The sequence below is a fragment of the Mustela nivalis genome (assembly GCF_964662115.1).
Source record: "Mustela nivalis genome assembly, chromosome: 12".
In the NCBI taxonomy this organism is placed as follows: domain Eukaryota; kingdom Metazoa; phylum Chordata; class Mammalia; order Carnivora; family Mustelidae; genus Mustela; species Mustela nivalis.
This window is the reverse complement of record NC_139031.1, coordinates 19,809,523-19,831,054: the sequence shown is the minus strand read 5'-3', so window position 1 is coordinate 19,831,054 and position 21,532 is coordinate 19,809,523.

Genomic DNA, 21,532 nt, shown 5'->3' with positions numbered 1-21,532 from the left:
TTGGTGGAAGCTACCCCATCATTTCTCTCACATCTCATTGGCCAGGACTAGGTCACATGATCCTTAACCCAACTGTGGTAGGAGCATAGGATCACCATAGACTAGGATCCATACTTTGCCCTCCTAGGGAAGGAGGATAGACATAAGGTCACCCTTTCCAAGGAGATGGACCCAGAGAAAAGCGTAACGATGGAAACCAAATAGGGTCTACTGGCCAGGAAGAAGAGGGTGATGGGTTTGTGTGGTCACAAGGGAAGTCATGAGCACACAAGGGAAAACAGAGCCAGGTCTCTATTTGAACTTCCTATCAAGCCAGCAAACCTACAGTCCTGGAAAAAGCTGAAGAACACGGATAGCAGCCACAGAAACACTTGAGTCCCCAGGTGGATGCAGCATAGAAACACATCAAGCAGTGATCGGCTTGGAGTTAGACAGGGAAGGACTCCTGGTAGAGATGTGTTTTGAGCTGGGTTCTGGAGAACAGGTTCACTAGGCATGGGCTGACAAGAAATGTCTCTGCATGGGCAGAGACATTCGAAGTGGGATAACAACAGGTTCCAAGGCAGGAATGTGGGAATTTGTCCTCTCCTCATGAGTATGCATGTGGATGGATGTGGGATTTGGGTCTCAGTTATGGTAAGACTCTGACCCATGAAAGTATGTTGTATCCCCAGTGCCTAGGACAGCCCTAAGTAATCTAGTAATGCTTGTTGTAGAATTGGATTAATGATGACTGACTGGTGGAAGAGTAGGGAGGAGGCAGGAATGAACAGCACACTAGGGCAGTCCCATGCTCTTTTTATGGGTTCATTAGAGAATCCCTAGGGCCAGGGAAATCATACTCAACTCCTTCAGGGCTTCTACACAAAGGAAGTGACTTCATCTCTTAAGGGCTCCATCCAGACAGAAACCTTTGTACTTCTCTTTGTGCCGTCTCTTTGTCAATGAGCCAGGCTAGGTTGTCCGCTGTGGTCAGGAAGTTTGGCATCAGATGGTGTCCTGGCGAATAGGATTTGTCCCTCTTCTATGAGTCATGGCCATGGAGGGTGCTGGGGAGCTGAATACCTGAAAAGACAGAGAGGGTGTGATGGGTGAACTGTTGGGAGGCTTTGTCACATGGTGTCTCCTTTGCCGCCGGAGTCAGGTCCCATCCTGGCCAAACCTGAGTCAGGGAAATGTGTATAATTTGCAGGGATAAGCACAAAAATGAACATAAGGACCCCTTGTTAAAAAATTGGTGAGAAGTTCTGGAGAGTGACTGCAGAGATTTAAGCCAAGTGTCGGGCCTTTCTAATCCCAGAGTCGTCCTAAGCATGGGACAGCTGTGCAGGTGGCAAGGCTGTGAAGCCAGGCCCGGAGGGGAGCGCCCACAACCCATTCCTAAAGGGGCAGAAGGGGAGGTTCCTGGTGCTGTCTCGATCAAGAACTTTGTCTCCTCTCATAGTCCCAAATTTATAAATGAATAACAGCGTCGTGCTGGTGAAAGTCACTATTTTACAGATTGCTGGGGCTCCTTCTTTTCAGAGGAATGAGGGAAATAACAGGGTGCTTAAAAGCAATTAGTTACAGCAACAAAAGAACAAAGGAACAACAAGAAAGCTATTATGCAAATGTGCGTCCATTCACTGCCATTCAGCCTTAGGGAGCCTCATGGTATATTCAGAAGTTTCTGCTTGTCTGAATTATTAGTCCCTCTATACTTAATATCATTGCCTCTGTACAATTATTTATGGTTTTGCTTTTTTTTTTTTTCTTCCCCCTCTCAGCACATTAGTAATTGGCCTCTTCCATCTCCTGGTCTCATGTGGGCTTCACTGCTATCTTGACTAAAACCAGCAAAGAAAGGCAAAGGGAGCATGGATCCTACGGGAGGCTCAGCCAGGCAGAGGAACCCATGATGTTGCTCTGTAACAATTTTGCTTTGGGACAGAGGAAGCTGAGAAGTATCTTCAGAGGGTCCTGAGCAGCAGGGTTGGGGCAGAGAGTGGGAGGGGCTTATGCCGCTGTCTGTGGTCCTGAACCGTGATGTGTGTCCTCTTCTTTCAGACATGACCCAGGCAGACGTTATGGAACTAGGGGATGTTGGCCCTTAAAAAGAAAAATCCTGTTAAAGACCTAACACACACATTTCTGGCATCATGTGTGCCTGCATTAAAAGGAGTGCATTATATTCAAAATACATCTTCCTGCTTTTTAGCATAAGAGATACAGTGTTCAACTAAATGACCGAAGAGGAAGAAGTTTGTTTCTGAACTTTTCTTGGAGAGTTCAAGCCACAGAATGAGTTGGTCTGGGGCCCTCATCCACCAGACTTCACTTCAGCAATTCCATGCCCATGTGTCCCCCTGGTCTATCTTAAGTCAGGGCCCATCGGCTTCCTGTCCCACCACTAGGGGAATGCCACCCCTGAGGGTGTGATATGTAGATCAAGAAGGTGGGATCCATCTCTTATCAGCTCTGAGATATTTTCTCAATGAATGAGTGAGTGAAGAGCTCAGACTCAGAGGGAGGGACTGGGTTGTGAGTGTTCAGATGATTTTTTGGGGTTTAAGTGATGAAAGAACTGGGCTTTCTGCTGAAAATGGTTTGGTCCAGACTCCCACTGTCCAGGAAAGTGGGAGTGTTGAAGATCAGTCATGACCTTGTGCTCAGAGGGCATGGGAGCACTTGTAGGCCACAGGCCCTCTCCAGGGGTGTCCCAATATCTGGGACGAGTGCTTCTGCTCTTCCTCCATCTGAGTCATACTTGGCTTTAGGAGAAAGGGGAACATGGGTCTTGGTCCCCCTCTAGTTGGTCCTTCTCACACTTAAGCCATTTGTCTGCATTCTACCTCATCACCATCCACCACTGCCCCTGCCCCCAATTTTTATGATCTGATAAAAAAAAAAAATCCTTGTTATTGAGCATTGCTGTTCTGTCAGGGAGGCAGCCAGTCTGACAAATTAATCAGGAAGAAGGTGCTTGATGAGACTGCTGAGAGGTTAATTTGTAAGCCCTCTCAAGGAGCACACTTGCTTTCTGGCGGGGGCCTTCTGCAGATAGTACCACGAGAGCTCCCGGCACCTGGGAGGTGCCTTCCCTGCTGCACGGGCTACCCCTGTACAGGGCCACGTGGGCGGTGCCAAAAGCAGCTTCAGTGACCGAGTGTGATTCTCATGTCGAGGTCTTGGCTTAGGAACAAGCCCCAGGTTGGATTCTGAGGGGTGGGGTGGGGTCCTGTTTCCCCTTCTCTGCTGCTCGCCTTCTCCCCTCTGTGCTGGAATGTGGCCTGTGATTCCTCACCTCAAATCTGGGTCTCTGTCCTCAAGATGCACATTTACCCTGCTGCTGCCTCAGCCTCCCCAGGAACTGGTGGGAGGGGGGTAGGAAGCAAGCTCAGCATGGTTGATGGCACCATTTAGAAGAGGAGGCTAGGGAATGAATGGTCCCTCCTGCAGCTCAGCCTCATCTCCTTAATGGATCCTAATTACCCCGTCCTGCTTGTGGCTTCTCTCGAGGGCTCACCTGTCCTGATGATGGATGAGGTGAATGAGAGAGGTGGCCAGCTGGGGTGGAGGAACCCTCCCCTTCTCTCCTAGGGGTGGGAGTCTGGGAACTTTAAATCAGGCTTGGAGGTTTTTTTAAAAAGACTTTTTTTTAATTTGAGAGAGAGAGAGAGAGCAGGTGCACATGAGCAGAGCTGGGAGCAGAGAGGCGAGGGAGAGGGAGAGAATATCAAGCAGACACCCTGCTAAGCACAGAGCCTGACCCGGGGCTTGATCCCACAACCCTGAGATCATGACCTCCAAAACCAAGAGTTGGACGCTTAGCTGACTGAGCCTCCCAGGCACCCCAAGCTCAAACACTGATATAGGAAAGGGACCATGGCAGAATGAGCTCTTCTCCCCTCTTTTCCCTTAAAACTTGGGCCAGGGGGCTTTAGCTTAGAAGGAAGGTGGTAGGTGGGGAGAATTCGCCCTTTTGGTGTGAAGCCCTGGGATTACATGACAATAGAGAGATGGGTGAGGCTGTCAGCCCTGTGGAGGACTGACGAGAACTGGGTTTTATGACACCAGTGCCCGGTCAGTAGCAAGCCCACAACCACTCGGAGAAGGCCGGCCTCCACCAGAGCTGAGTGGCTCTTTCTAAGTCAGGGTGGTGCTAGGACTGATCTTGAACTTACTCCATAACTCCACAGACACACAACCAGGGAGGACTCAGTACATGAACTACAGATCATGCTGGGTCCCAGACACAGATCTTTGACCCTGGGGTCAACAGGAGCAGATGCTAGATGACAGGGATTATGTTTTTTCAGCAGATTAGCCAGATAAGAGAGAAGGAATAGCATGGCTCGGCTTTTAAGTCACATCTACTCGGGAGGAAGGAGTAGAACCCCCTCTTCCTCGACCATGATAAGCTTTAGTATGTTCTGGGAAAGAACAATCCCGATATGACTTTGTGGGTTATTATTATTTTGTCACTTGTTCTGTGCCACGGCTTCATGATAGCTTCTTGTGGACCTTGTGTATCTTGCTCATCTGCGTCCCCTTGGCAGGGTCCACTCCGCCCGAGAGTGGGCTGGTGCTGCTCGCGGCAGACACACAGCGTAGCAGATGGGGTGAGCCAGGGGCCAGAACTGAGCCCCCCTTCACAGCCGGGATGTTAGCCCCAGGTTAACAGGGAAAGAAGGTGGTAGTCCCCAAGAGGTAACAGTATGAGAGGCCCTTCTAGCTCTTTCTCCGTGTTCCCTCTCTGGCCCCGCATTCCTGGTGGCTGAGGGTGACTGTGCGCTCCTGGGCGCTCTCTTCCCGAGGAGGCTGTTCTCATGCGTGGGCTATCCTCCTCCGCTTGTCATTATGTGGGAGGAGGTCTTTATTGGTACAGCTGTGGTGGCTGGCCTCCAAGGGGGCCCCCCACATCCTCACCTCCTGGAATTCTTTACATAGCGTCTCTCACACTGAATGGGGCTGACCTGTGTCACCAGTAGGAGAGTCCAGAAACGATGCGGTGTGGCTTCTGAGCGTAGGCCACAGAAGCCACAGAAGTCAATGCAGCTTCGGTTGGTCAGTCTCTGGGGTCACCCATTCTGCGGGAAGCCAGCCGTCCTTCACACAGACACCTGTTACGGGCTGAGCTGTGTCCCACCCCCTGCTCATATGTTAAAGTCTTAACTGGAAACCCCTCCGCTTGTGGCTGTATTTGAACTTGGGGCCTTTAAAGAGATAATTAAGGCATCAGTCTTTAGAGGACACCCTGATCTGATATGCCTTCTGTCCTTCTAAGAGGAGGAGATTAGGACATAGATATGCGGAGGGAAGATCCAATGCAGCCACAGAGGGAAGACTCCATCTACCATCGAGGACAGAGGACTCAGAAGGAACGAACCTAGCCAATACGATGCTGGATTTCTAGTTTCCGGAACTGTGAGAGAGTTCGTTTCTATTAAGGCCCAGGCCTGTAGTACTTTGGTGTGGAAGCTTGAGCCAACAATAGACTCCTCAGGCAGCCCCAGGAAGCTGCCGAGGTGCAGAGCAGCCTTCTTGGCAGTCCTGTCTCTGAACCACCTTGAAAATGGAGCCTCTTGCCCCAGCAGAGCCTGCAGATGATTCCAGCCTCCCAGCTTTCAAGTTTTGCAACTGAGGCTCCAAGCATCATGAGGAAGAGACAGGACATCCTCAGTGTTACTTATCTAAACTCCTCACTCACCGAAACCATGGGTTAATACATGATTACTATTGTATTAAGTCTGCTTTGGAGACCATTCATTATGTGGCATTATAGAACCATACACCAGGTCCGCTGTGACTGAAATATTTAACTCAAGCAGAAGGAGAAAGGCCATTTTGAGGAGCTCATTTGGCTACAGATCTAAGCTGTCCATCAGCAGAGCACTGTGTCCCAGATCACGTGGCCATGCCTTCCTTGGGAGGGGCAGGCCCACATTGGCAAGTGCTCTCCGATGTCTACACAGGCGGCTATGGGCTGTGGTCAGGAGGGTGGGGAGTGGTTGGGGGGGTTGGTGGCTGGTGTGATAGCAGGGCCAGCATGACCAGGGGAGGAGAGTAGTTAAGCCTACTGCTCTTTTTTTTTTTTTTAATTAACTTTTTTTTAGAGAGAGAGCATGTGTTGGGGGGATAGGGAGGGGCAGAGGGAGAGGGAGAGAGAGAATCTCTCGCAGGTTCCACGCTCAGCATGGAGCCCAATGCTGGGCTCGATCTCACAACACTGGGATCACAACCTGAGCCGTAATCAAGAGCTGGAAGCTTAACCAGCTGAGCCACCCGGGTGCCCCTCATCCACTACTCTGAAGAGAGTCGAGATATGGGGGAGGTGTCGGCAAGAGGAACCTGGACACAAGAAACCACAGAAGAGGGGAGAGGCTGTGATGCCAGGCCAGGGAGGTGACACCAGGCCCCAAAATGTGGCTTGGGCTTTCCTACCCCAGATCAGAAGGCCTTCCTTTGTGGCGAAGATGAAGGGATTCCAGTCCCTCAATAAGGAAAATAATAAAACTAATAAAAATCTGTACTTTATCTTGTTTTTATTTTTGCAACAGCTCTTTGAGATGTATCCTCTCTATTTTTCACAGAAGGAAAGGGAGACTCAGGTAGACTAAGAAACGTGCCCATCGCATCACTGGTAAGTAGCAGCTGGATTCAGAGTCAGAAGCACCTGCCACCAGAGGTTCTGTTTTCGTCTGCGTTGTGGAGTGTGCTGGCAGGTGGCTTGGTGTAGTGGTGTAGACCACATGCTCTAGAACTGGATCACCTGCCTCTGCCCCTGGCTCCTCCACTCACCAGTCTTGCGACCCTGGGAAAGTCACTGAGCCTCCCCATGCTTCAGTTTCTTCATCTTGGAAGTAGAGACCCTAGTATGTACCTGGGTTCCTGTGAGGACCCAGAGTTGTGAGCCAAGAGCTTGGAGCAGCGCCTGGCACAGAGGAAGCACTCCGTGTGTTGGCTGTTATTGTGCCTTCAACTCCGGGACATAACCTCTCAAGGACAAAAGGATGTGATTCTCTGCATCAGACTGGACCTGACAGTGTCTAGACTAGACACAGAGCACATCCAGGGCTGCTGAATCAACCATCTATGCGTAAACGGCTTTTCTTTCCCTCTCCTCCTCCCTAATTCCAAACCAAGCAACTCAAGCTTATGGAGTAACTAATGGCTCCCAACAGATCCAGAATAGTCTCCCCTTAGCCACTGTGGGCTGCCTAATTCAGAGCTCCAAGGACAAGGGTCCTTTCCTGGAGATGGAGCTTAGCAATCACATTCTAATGGGAAATGGGGGACTTGGCCTTCAGAGGGCTCTTCAGTCCTTTGTGGATACCCTATTTCATTCTTATACCCACACCCCATGGGGGGTTGGGGACCAGCAGGAACCTATGAGGGTGGGCTTGGGGGCTATCAGAACAGCATCTCCCTGAGGGGAAAGGCCCAGGCTGGGTTTCCAGCTTTCCTGCCTTCCAAGTTGAAAAGAAGCAGCTAAGTGTTATTGATCCAAACTCCAGGGGGAAGATTTGCTAGGAGGTCACTGGCACCAGCGCATCACTTAGCTGGTATTCATTATTCAGTGATGGGGATGGGGAAGAGAAGGGCTGGCATTCTGCCGCCAAGCCTGTCCTCCCAGAAGAGGAGATGACGTGGGAACTTGGGGAGACAGCCAGCCAAGAAAGGGTCAAGGGCGATTTGCTCACATCCTGGGAGAAAGGGTGCTTGGTGGATGGTACTAGGAGGAGTCCTACCTCCCTGGCAGCCCTGGGGCCTCTAACCTTTGGCTAGAAAAGGGGAAAAGGAACTTTGGGTGACACTAGGCCTGGCCCATCTTGGAAGACTCTTGTGTATTCCTGTTTACTCAAACGCCCACAGACATAAAATGTCCTACCTATTTTGAGCCACGTATTGCGTTGAAACTAGCTTTTACAGTGACAGAAATGGTAATTAAGTCCTGAGGCCCTAAAGTGGATCAGAGTAATGCACTCAACGAGATCCAGAAATCATGGATTTGGCCACTTCCCAACCTTGCGATAGGCTAGGCTGAGCCTAGAATTGTCGAATTAGATCATGTTGATGAAAGTGCTTTGTCCCAGTTAACACGTCCGTCAGAGAAATGTCAGCTTTCACCATCACATTGTTATTATTATTATTATAGTCATTATCATATTCCCAGAAATACGTGTCCAGAAACAACACTGTCTTAACAATAGCCATGAGAAGGGACGGGGTTGGATGCGAATGAGATGCTCATTGCAGCACTGTTTGGAAATGACCCCAAAGCCCACAGAATGAAGAATGGGTAAATATACTAGGATATCTTCATCCAGTGGAATTTTTTTACAGCGGCGGAAATGAATGAAGCACACGTAACTACATGGGTGGATCCTGGTAACCTAATGAGCAGGAACAAAAAGTCCTAGAGGCCTATACCCAGTGTGGTGTCCTTTTCTAAACTTCTAAAATTAAAACTAAAAAGTACAATACAAACCATATACATATTGGTGATACTACTGGAAAATAAAGCAAAAGAATGATATAAGCACAAGCTTTGATATGATCACTGGTACCGGTGATGCAGGTGGGGAACAGTGAGGGAGCGGATGAGGCTGGACGTGGAGCACACAGATATGTTGTTCGTATTGTTCTAAATTTGGAAATGGATGGGGAGCAAACATGAGTGAATGAGTGAGCACACAAGCCATTCATTAAACAATGCCGGTAGGGGGTCATAAGCAAGGATGATGACTAGTCCTAGCTGAGTACCTAGAACCTGAAATGCAATTTTTTTTTTTTCATTTAGAGAAAAGTGTGGGGGTACCTAGGTGGCCCCATCGGTTCAGCATCTGCCTTTAGTTCAGGTCATGGCCCTGGGATCCTGGGACCAAGTCCCGCGTCAGGCTCCCCTGCTCAGTGGGGAGCCTGCTTCTCTCTCTCCCCCTGCCATTCCCTCCTCCCACTTGTTCTCTCTCTCTCTCTCTGTCACTCTCTCTTAAATAAATAAAATCTTTTAAAAAAATAAAGAAAAGTGTGATATTGAGTGGATGTTTAGCACTAGATGCCCAAGTTGATATTCTAGAAAAGTCAGTAAGTATTTTCTAAGGGTGTTGAGGGTGCTTCTATAGCACACTGTGCCCAGAAATGCCCTCATAATACACCGTGTTAGAGAGAGACACGTCCCAGTCTTTCTTATGTCCGGGTACAGGCGTGGTGAAGGATACATAAAGTACGTATGCCACTGGGCAGGATTTACACCTGTAACTAGTACTGAACTATGATAATTAGTGGTTCTGTAAACACTTTTACATTATTTTTTAAAAAAATTTTATTCATTTCAGAGAGAGAGAGCACAAGCAGGCAGAATGGCAGGCAGAGGGAGAGGGAGAAGCAGGTTCCCCACCAAGCAAGGAGCCCCAGTGGGACTTAATCCCAGGACCCTGGGACCATGACCTGAGCCGAAGGCAGCTGCTACCCAGGTCCCTACATTCTTACATTCTTTTGGTGTACATCTGCATAGGTTTCCTGTGGCTGTATGTCTAGTAGTGAAACTGCTGGGCCATAGAGTAAATGTATGTTCAACTTCGGTAAATGCTGCAGTATACCGAACTGATCATAGCAGTCTGTGCTCTCTCTGGCATGGTTCAGATTTTTCTTTCTCCACATTCTCGCCAGAACTTAGTATTGTCAGTCATTCAAATGTTCATCGTTGTGTTGGCTCTGAGGTCATATCTCACTATGGTTTTATTTTGTGTTCCTTTGAAGATTATGAAAGCTGAGCATCTTTTCACATATTTATTGGTCTCTGGGATATTTCTTCTTATGAAGTGTTTGAGTCTTTTGCCCACTTTTCTATGGTGTAATTTGTTATATTCTTTCCGAATCTTGATATTCTTTTTATATTCTGTATATGAGACCTTTTGGAGGATTTATATATTCAAGATATATATATTTAGGAGAATACATATATTCAAGATTATTTTGGCTTTTCTTGGATATTTGCATTTCCATTTAAAACTTAAAACAGATTCGGGGCGCCTGGGTGGCTCAGCTGGTTAAACAACTGCCTTTGGATCAGATCATGATCCTGTAATCCCAGGATCGAGTCCCACATCGGGCTCCCAGCTCCATGGGGAGTCTGCTTCTCCCTCTGACCTTCTCCCCTCTCATGCTCTCTCTCTCTCTCTCTCACTCTCTCAAATAAACAAATAAAATCTTTAAAAAAATATAAAATTTAAAAGAGATTTAAATTTTATTTATTAATACAGAAAACCCAAATGCTCATGAACAGGAGAGTGGATGAATAAATTGTAATTTAATCACACAAAGGAACATTACATAGCAGTCAAAATGAATGAATTTCTGTAACTTGAAGCAATATGGATGAACCTTAGCAAAGTAATTAGTATTCGGTTGGGGACAAAAAAGTTCAGAAGATTACAGCACTGTGCCCCCCCTCCTTTTATTTTTACAGTGGTAAAAGCAACTAAAAAATCTTTGCTTTAAGAAATATATACCGATGTGTTAACACTATATGAAAAGGACGTAAGAAACAACAACTGGTGATTCAGGATGATGGCTATCTTAGGTGGGAATAGCAGGAGGGAGGGATGAGTATGGCTGCATGATTAGGTGGACGTTACTATGAAGATCTTAGCTTTCTTGTTAGGGGGTAGATTTGAGGGTGCTTATTGCATTGCTAAAATATATATAAACACTTGAATGAATGACTACTGATGAAATGTTATATGGATTGAGGATTATGATTAATCTGAATTAGTGCAGTTTAGGATGATTATACAAAAAAAAGGCTGGAAATTTAGGATTACACGAGGACACCACTGTCATCCCCTTTGTTGTGAGGGCCCCCCAAGGCTATCACGGACTGAGCAGAAGGACCAGTGTCAAGATGCATGTTACATATTAGTAAAACTTTTAGAAGCAGTTGCTTCTAAATTTGATTTTAGAAAAATAAATTGAAGTAGAGGCTTTACTTTTTCCCTCCTGCATCCCAGGATGTCTTGTGTATTCCCTGGGGGGTATACATGTCTCTGCCCTAAGAAAATGGAATTTTAAGCCAACTTTCATTTTAGATGGCTCACCCAGTTGACATGTGGAAGATGAAATGGCGTTTTAGATGGCGCACTCAGTTGGCATGTGGAAACCAGATACTCTCTAGAGCATTTAGGAAGCTATTGATGCACTCCCACTCAGAAAGGACAGGAGCCTAGAGACTGGTCCTGGGGAAGGGAATGAAAGAAGGAATTTGAGAGGTATGTAGGAGAAAAAATCCACAAGACTTAGTTTCCTTAACAGAATACACAGGAGCTAGAAGAACTGTATTTGTATTATTCTCCACTAGTTACCACCATTTTCTTAGAGCCAGAATCTGTTTGCTTCAAACTCTCGGGCCTCTCACCTTCCTATAGAAGTCCTGTAGAATGCCGACACGTTTATATGGGTCCCCGGGCAGTTTCAACCTTCAATCTTGGTGCTTGCTCACTGAAGGACTAATTGGTGGTGCTTCCAATGTTGAAGGGAACCAGCAGCCCATGAGGGGGGACTGATGCTACTGAAATCTGGAGGCTGGTGTGGCTTGAGGGTGAGGATTTAAAAAAAAAAAATTTATTCTTAAGTAATCTATATTTCCAGCATGGAGCTCGAACCTGCAACCCTGAGATCAAGAGTTGGATTCTCCACTGACTGAGTCAGCCAGGCGCCCTGAGGGTGAGGTTTGCCTTTCAAGGAAGTACCATACAGTTGCCTCTCAGATCCCTGACCTTGGGCTCTTCCACTTCCCTTGACAGCCTGCCAATCAGTTGGCTTGGATGTGCTTCCACAGGCTGATTTATTTATTTAATTTTAAAGATTTATTTATTTGAGAGAGAGAGAGAGAGAGGCTCATACAAGCAAGGCAGAGGGGTGGAGGGAGAGGGAGAGAGAATCCTCTAGCCAACTCCCCGCTGAGCAAGAGCCTGATGCAGGCCTCAGTCCCAGGAACCCGAGATCATGACCTGAGCCAAAACTGTGCCATAACTTGGAACCAATAGTTGGATGCTTAACCCACTGAGCCACCCGGGTGTGCCCCCCTCAAAAGACTGATTTTAACTGAGAGCTTCAGATGAATTATGGAGTGGGCTTAGAGGAACCACAGTCCTTGAGGGTAATTTGGCAACAGGCAGGTCCTCAATCCTTAGAATTTGGGGAAAGAAGACCCTATGTTAGGTCACAGAGACTAAAAAGGCTTAAAGTATTTTGAACTAGACAGTCACATGCCCCCTTAGGAAAAACGAAGGCTTGCCTTGTTGGGGTGCTAGGTCAACCACCTACGTGCTCCCTCCCCCCATCCTGGGCCTTCATTTATTTGCTTGTAAGACAGAGGTATAGAACTAAATGAGTCTTAAGGTGTGGGCAAACATACTGTGAAGAAAGCAAGTGACATTTTTGGCGAACAACCCATCCCCACCGTCTGGAAGTCGTGGGATCCTATGTGAGTTAGGAACTGCTGGGCGTCTGGGTCTCCTGGTCTCTAGTGGCCCCAGAGCTGGGGGACTACGTAAATGAGCAAATGTGACAATGCCTAGCTCATGGATGACTCTCACAGAACATCAGATTTTGCCTTTAGTTTTGGTTGCCAAATGGAAGAAGTGGTGATCTGGATTGGCTCTGACTATATGCAGGATTGCAGTTGTAAGGGAGCTTCTGGGGGCCTGCGTGGCCCACTGGAGATGTTTCTCTTCAGCTGGATGACTTTCCCTTGGCCCTCAGCCCACGCTGGGAAAGAGGTGGATTAACAGGGAGCTTGTGTGGCATAAAGGAGCAGTCTGGGGCTCTGGAGTCAGGCACTATGGGCACGTTCCTTACCTGAGAGAATTAAGCAGGAATTAATTAATGAAAAGTCAGTTCGTCACTTTTGTTTTGCCCCATGGTGATTTGGTTTCCCATCCATTGAATCCTGGGAAGTACTTTTGGCATGGGAGCCTGCCTCCTGGAGGAATTCTCTGGGTGAGGGGAGCTGATCCGAATGCAAGTTCAGTGAGTGCTGGGCTCAGGAGTAAGAAGCAGTGTGCTTGCGGCCAGAGCATGCTGGAGGCTGAGCCCTGCAGTTTGACGCTGACGCCAGAGCCTCCTCTCCCACTTTCTGCTTCTGTCTCAGCCACCACTGTGGCCCACACCAGAAGAAATTCTTGATGGAGAGGAGGGTAGGCTGCTGAAGGAGAAACCAGCCTCCAGGAAGGGAAGACTGATGTTCCTGGCGTTTCTCTCTAGACCCCTGGGGACTCTTACCTCTTCTCCTTGAACCTCTCTTTTCACTGTGGAACAAAAGAGAAGGAGTCAGGTGACACATGGGGTCAGAGGTGAACGTAATAGCTATGGGAGGTGGTAGAATGGAAGTTCTTGTTGGGAAGAGGCATCTGAACCCTGCATTCTTCTTGTATGGGTCAAGATTCTTTCCTTGCAAGTGAAGGAAACAAACTAGCTAATTCACCTAAGGGGACCCCCCAGCAAGGCAGGGAAGCTGGAGGAGGGGCTTAGGATCAGCAGGAACCAAGGCAGTGCCCAGTGGCCCGGAAGTGGCCGCCTTCCGGTCAAAATGCAACTGCAACCAGTTGTTTTCAGTCTCTTTGCTCTGATGCTCAAGATACAAAATCCAGAGAGAGGGTATCTGATGGCACCGTTTGCATCCTGTGCTCTTTTATTGTCTGGAAAGGGTGGAGCTTCTAATTACCCAGCCCCCACTGTACCTAGTGGAGGGGAGGCAGTTCCAATTCAGGAACTGAGCTGAAGAGAAAACAGAGGATAGGAAACAGATAATACAAATCTTGGCAGCTAGGCAAATAGCATTTAGAATGTGCTAGCCACTGTTCTAAGTGCGTTATGTATGTTATCTCCTTTAATATTCCTTTATAGGCAATGAGGATGTTGTTAACATGCCCATTTGACAGATGAGGAAACTGAGATCCGATCCAGGGAAGTGTAATCATAGAGCAAGCAAGTGCTAGAGCTGGGATTTGGATCACAGTTTGATTATTAAGCCTATGGAATACTGTCTACATTACTACTGTTCACTTGAAAAGCAACTTTGGGAAAATCAAAGAATTTAGTGTGGTTTGCTCAGGGTTTCCAAGAGTAGAAGGGAACTAGAGATGTTCAGGGGTTCCACCATTTTGGTCTCTCAATTCCCAAACCCTCTTCTATCAATTCTCCTCTGGAGCATCTCATTCCTCTGCCCAAGGGCAGATGGCCCTGCTGAGGAGGTGGGGAAGAGGTGGACATGGGGGGGGGCGGGGAAACATGAGCTTGATTTAACAAGCCAAGGAAAGGAGAGATGTTACACAGATTTAAGATTTAACAAAAGGAGAACTAAATTGACATTTTATTGACTTGCAGTGGGAGTTGTTAAAGACAGATTACTGCACGAAGGGTAGAGTTTGGTTGAGAGGTTGGAAGAGGGCTCAGCCATCCAAGGCATCCAACCTGGGGGCTAGTGATACCTCCAGGGGCAAGGTGAGCCCATAAATTTGAGCTCGTGCATGGATACTTGCCAACACACACACACACACACACACACACACACACACACCCCTGAGCTTTTCTCTTAGTCCCAGAGGCCAGGCTCAGAGACACTGGGTGAAGTGGGAATGAATGAAAACATAGTGCGCTAGATTTGATTCTTGCCAATATCGGCTTCCCACTCCCGACCTGATTGATCCTTGGGCCCACAGGGAGCTTCAGAGATGGACTTCCTGACTTTAAGAAAGAGAATGGTTCCATGTCAAAGCTCTCTCCTCAAGGACTCCCTGCAGGCTGGATGGCCAGATGCAGAGATGCAGACTTTGTCAGGCGGGCCCAGAGGCAGCCCACTCAGGCCGGCTCCGGAGAGCCTGGCCCTCTGGGATCTGCCCTGGCGGAGGGGTGCGTGGGGCAGGACCAAGAGACACAGGGCAGGGGGAGAGTGACAGGGACACAGCTGGAACGTGAGGAGCTATCCTGCTTAGACTACAGCTCAGGGGCCCTTCGCAGCAGTATTGGCGTGTGGGTCTGCATTCCAGCTTGGGCGATGATGACCTTGTTCCAGGAAGCCTTTTCTCTGTGGGCCCTTCGCCTCATGGGTTGCGCCCACTTCTCCCTCCTAAAGCTGAGAGGGGTGCTTAAATCAGTATTTGAATGGCCTCTTTCTCCTCTGTTCCTGCGACTCCTATCACATCGCCCGCGACTCCTATCACATCGCCCGGCTCTCTTTCTCTCCTTAGCTCCTGCCTTTGAGGCAGTGACCGTGTCCGCTGGAAGATCTGTGTCTTCTATGTGTAACCATTCCCTCTCCTTAGCCCACTGTCTCCCTGGGGAGATCCATTGCAGGCAGGGTATTATTATTAAAAGCGACTTCTCACATTCCCCACAGACATCTATTATAGTTACTGGAGCGAGGGGCCCTGAAAATCCTTCTCACCCTATTTCACCCCCTCCCCCACCAGCTGGGTTCTTCTTTTGGCTCTCAGGCATCTTCAGCCTGCTCACGCATGCGCGTGCACGCCTGTGTGTGCACATACACACACACAACACACACACCCAACCTGTCTTAACCCCACAGGGTCCTAGGTTCTGCTTTGGACTGAGCACTAGGAGAAAAGGAGCCTCTGGTTTAGCAAAAGATTTGAAGGTGACCTTCATTGAGCCCAAAGAGAGATAACAATCTCTCTGTAATCAACAAGCCTGGTTCCTCTGGATACTAAAATAGCAACTATGGAGTAAGTCACCCCCCCCCATTCCTACCCCTTCCCTCTCTTTCTTCAGGACAGCACAAAGAAACTCTAGGGGTGAATTGGGAAATCAGTCTCTTTTAACAGCCTGAGAGCCTGAAAAGAAAGTTCCTGTGCGTGTGTGCGCATGTATTTGCAGCTCATCAGCACAGGAAGGCTAATTTCTCAGCACTGTCGCCCCCACCTTTCATTCAGCAAACTCTGTCCTTTCAGTTATCATCTTACTTGTTCTATCAACAACCCTGAGTTATGAGGGTCCAGAAATGGTGCACCCCATTTTTAGATGGGAGGAAACCAAGGCCCCAGGAAAGAAGGTGCCTGCTCAGGGTCACCCAAGGATGAAGTGTCCAGAGCCAGAAGGTGACTGTTTGCTTCCTGAGGGTTCCTATATTGAATTTCCACTGGGAATGTAATGTATTTTCAGGGCTTGATGGCTAGACCTCGGGAGCATTTGATACTGGGGTTGTTATGTTATAGTCTTCTTAGCAGCCTCCTGCTGGTTCCCACCCTAGTCCTCTGTTCCCTGTGCTGGGCCCAGAGCTGTTGTGCAGTGATGGTGGAGTGCCCAGTGGGTGTTTGTCAAGTTAGGAACAGATGGAGTGGGGAAAGAAAGATCCTCCACCCTCTTGCATATGGTGGGGGACAGAGACTGGATTTGTCAGGGTTGGAGTTAGCAGGGATATGGAACATGTGTTTATCTATGGCAGCAAACTGTTAAAGGGGAAAAGAATAGCTGGCAAATGGAATGCCGCTTACATGTCTTCTTGAGGAAATAAAGTAAGAGGTGGGCTTGGTAAGATGATGACCCTGCACTCAGTTCATATTAGAGCATGGAAATAGGATGGCTCCACTGAAGGTCCCCTAACCCTGAAGACCCTCTTCAGCCTTCTAGAGAACTGATGAGTGGTGGTGGTTCAGAATCAGGGCAAAGCTTACTCTTGCATAACTTCTCCCTATGGAAGAGGGGATAGAAAGGGAACACTGTCAGGTTTACTTTGCAGATCCTAGGATCATTATTAAAATTAGAAGGATACTTAAAGGTTGTCTGGTTCCACCCTTCAGGATTCAGATGAGAAGACTGAACTCAGTGACATGTCCTAATGAACGTGGCTACTAAGCCACAGAATGGAGACAGAACCCAGGTTTGCTCAACTTCCAGTCTACTGTTCTGCACATCCATGAGAGGAAATTCACCATGGTCGGGGAAACCCACTAGAAAGCAGTAGATTGAATAATTGCTAGAGTGCATAGAGGAGTAGGCATAATTCATGTTCCCACCAGTAAGAGTGGAAATAGCTAATAAATGGAGCATTTTGGGTAGAATCCTCAAAAGACTATTTTCTCAGTAATAGAACCCCAGTACCTCCAGACCTGCCCTAATGAAGACTAAAAGCAAGTCTTAAAAGAATCAAACCAATGCCAAGTACTTAACTATGTATGAGAGAGAAAATCTAACACACACACACACACACACACACACAAAATTATAAGACATTAAAAGAAGGAAATAAAATGAATAACAGGAGGAAAATCTGTTAATAGAAGTAGTCCCAGATATTATAGAGATGATGTGGTTAGTGGGCAAGGATATTAAGGGCACTATCATAAAAATTATCTATATATTCAAGAAAGCATAGGAAAATACAAACACAAAGAGGAAGATAGAAAGATCAAATGGAATTCTTACAGATGAAAGACATAGTATTTTGAAGTGAAAAGTATACTGGATAGAATTACAGTAGACATGATGCTACAGAAGTAAAATCAGTGAACTTGAAGAAGCATACAAATGATTAAAAATTATATACAGAAAAAAATGGCTAAAACACATAAGCTGAAAGCCAGGGACCTATGGGACAATAGTAAGTGGCCTATTTATGCATTTGGAGTAGAAGAGGGAAGAGAGGATAGGATGGGATAGGAAAATGTTTCAAGAAATAATAACCAAATAATTTCTAAAATATGATGAAAAATAGGAACCCACTGATCCAACAGTTTCAATAAAATCAAAGTGGAAGAAACGTAAACTCACACCAAGGCACATTATAATCAAGTGACTAAAATCCAGAGATAATCAGGAAATTGCAAAAACAGCCAAAGGAAAAAAAGACATGTTATGTACAAAGGGGGACCAAGATAAAAACAACAGCAGAATTCTTAGTATAAACTAAGCAAAACAGAATGTAATGGAGCAACAGTTTGAAGTTATGCTGAAAAAACAAAAACAAAAACAAAAACACCCTTAACCTAGAATTGTATACCTAAAAGAAGTATCTTTTAACAATGAAGGTGAAACAGAAACTTTTCCAGATAAACAAAAGGTGAGAGAATACATCACAGCAGACTTGCACTAAAAATTAAATTCTTCAGGCACAAGAGATATGAAAACATGAAAATGTGTTCCTGTACAGGGGAATGAAGAGTTCTGTAAGTGGAAAATATATGGATAGGTATAAAATAGTTTCTCCTTTTTGAATGCATTACATAATAATTGACTGTTTTAAGCAAAATAATAACAACGTAATTTGTGGTTAGTAACATCCGTTGAAATAAATGTTTGACAATGGCCGAAGAGACGGTAGGAAAAAATGGAAGTTCTTACTCTCTATGTAAAGAGATACAATGTTATTGGAAAGCAGACTGGGATAAATAGGCAAACTGCAGAGCAACTACTAAAAAAATAAAATGAAGAGATAATCTAATATTGGCCATAAAATGATTTCATGAAAATACAAGTAATAAAAAAGATCGAAACTGAGAAAGAGAAAGAACAGATAGCACAAGTAGAAAGGAGATAAGAGGATGGTAGATTGAAATTCAGGCATATAAATAATTGTATTAAATGTAAATAGTCTAAACATACCAATTATAAAAGGATTGTCAGGTTGGTTAAAAAAGAGAAACCCAGCTATATGCACCTACAAGAAACCCACATTAAGGGACGCCTGGGTGGCTCAGTTGGTTAAGCAGCTGCCTTCGGCTCAGGTCATGATCCCAGCGTCCTGGGATCGAGTCCCATATCGGGCTCCTTGCTCCGCAGGGAGCCTGCTTCTCCCTCTGACTCTGCCTTCCACTCTGTCTGCCTGTGCTCGCTCTCACTCTCTCTCTCTCACAAATAAATAAATAAAATCTTTAAAAAAAAAAAAAAGAAACCCACATTAAATATAAAGAGCAAGAGGTTAAAAGTAAAAGGATGGATACAGATGTACTATGCTAACACTAACTGAAAGAAAGCTGAGCCACATCAGACTTTAAGATATGGAAAATTGCCAGTGATAAAGAGGGACATTACATAATGATAAAAGAATCAACTCACCAAGAATACACAAAAATCCTCAATACCCATGATTCTAAAAATATTTAGATGCTCAAAATATGTGAGCAAAGCTGATGATAGAACTGGAAGGAAAAATAGAAAACCCCACACTTACATTTGGAGACTTCAAAAGTCCTTTTTCAAAAATGTATAGAACAGTTGGACAAAAAGTCTGTAAGATCAAAGGGTTCTGAGCACTATTAACAAACTTGACCTAATTGATAGTTATAAAGCATTCTACCCAACAAGAGCAGACTACATATTCTTGTTAAATGCATGCAGAACATTCACCAGTGCTCACCAGATTGTATTCTGGGAGATAATACAAGTCTCAGTAAATTGAAGAAGATTAAATTTATGTAAAGTATGTTTTCTGGACACAACAGAATTAAATTAGAAATCCACAAAAGAAATATATTTATAAAATCCCCCCAATATTTGGAAAATCAATAATGTATTTTTATGTAATCCACTGTTCAAATTATATGGAAAATCACAAGGAAAATTAGAAAACATTTTCAATAAGATAAAATGACCAATAAGAGGAATGAAAATGGGACATTACTGCAAATCTTGCAAACATTAAAAGAACAGTGAGAAAGAAACATCTTTATACCAGCTTGATAACTCTGATGAAATGGAGCAGTTCCTGGAAATACACAAGCTACCAAAGCTCACCTAATAAGAAAGCAATAATCTGAGTAGCCCAATATTTATTAAGGAAATTTATTCATAGTCAAAAATCTTGCCAAACAAAACAAAAATCTTTTCCCACAAAGAAAGCCCCTGGGCCAGGTGGTCTTACTGATTCCCACAAAGAAAACCCCTGGGCCAGGTGGTCTTACTGATTAATTCTATCAAACATTTAAAGAAAAAAATTATATCAAGTCTACACACACTCTTCCAGAAAAGAGAAGAGATGGGAATACTTCCCAACACATTTTTATGAGGCCAGTATTACCTGGATACCAAAACCAAAGACTTGACAAGAAAAGGATATTCTATTCCACATGAATATAGGCACCATCTCCTTAACAAAATCTTGAAAAATCCAGTTCCTTCAACATATAAAAACTATATCTTGACCATGTGAGGTTATCCCAGGAATACCAGGTTGGTTTAGCATTTGAAAATCAGTCAGTCTTTAAAAAAGAAAAACTATAGGATCATCACAGTGCAGAAAAATATGAAATAATTATGGAAAGTTTAACAATCTGTGCAAAACCTTCACACTTAAAACTATAAGACATTGCTGAAAGGAATCAAAGACTTAACTAAATGAACATGTATACCTTCTTCGTGGATTAGAATTCTTAAAACTTAGGAGAACAAACATTTTGGTAGAAAATGGGCAAAACATTGAAACAGACACTTCCCCAAAGAAAATATATGACTAGCAGATGAGCACATGAAACGGTGATCAGTGTTATTAGTCATTTGAGGAAATGTGAATTAATACACAGTGAGCTACCAGTATCATTAAAATTTAAAGGGCTGACAATGTTGAGTGTTGAAAATGTAGAGCAACATGAACTCTCACATCTTGTCACTGAGAATGCAGAATGGCACGGCCACTTTTGAAGGCAGTTTAGCAATTGCTTACAGCGTTAAACATTCTTTTACTCTTCCTTCCAGAAATACCACTGCTAGGTATTTATGCTGAGAGAACATGAAAACATATGCTCACAGAAAGACTTAAAGACATAAAGACTTATGCTCACTAAAGACTTCATAGCATTTTTTTTTTTCTTACTGGCCCCAAGTTGGACACAACCCAGATATCCCTTGACAAGGGAACAGATAAACGAATTGTAGCAAAGCGCATGCCAGTGTACTACTCAGCAATGAAAAGGAGTGAACTTCTGGTCTAAGCAACAACATGAAGAGTCTCAAAAACATTGTGATACATGAAGAAATCCAGGCACAAAAGACTACATAGTTGATCATCTCATTTATATCACTTTCTGGAAAAGGCACAACTGTGGAGCCTGGAAACAGATCAGTGGTTGCCAAAGAGGTAGGGCAATGGGACTGGGGGCTAAGAGGGACAAGGTAACTTTTGATTGTGACAGAAATATTCTATATTGCAAGTGTGGTGGTAGTTGCATGTCTGTGTATATTTGCCAAAACTCACAGTATTAGATGCTAAAATTTGGTGAATTTTATTGTATGTGAATTGCACTTGATTAAAGCTCACTTAAAAAGTAGATACCTTCTCTGCCTGATTGAGATTCAGAGAGTTGACGAAAGTACTAGATGACCTTCCACAAGTGGTCCAACCAGTTGTCACTTCTTATGGTGTAGAATACTGCTGTCTTCCTGGGTAGGAGGGTTCTGAGGGGAACGGGTGGGGTGAAGCGTGTAGAAGTCTAGGAGGGGTGGGTATTACTGCATGAGAAGGATTGTCTCAAACTGCCTCAGTGACTTCATCCCGAGAGGACAGTCAATGTATTTAAGGAAAGGAGAAACTCCGTGCCTT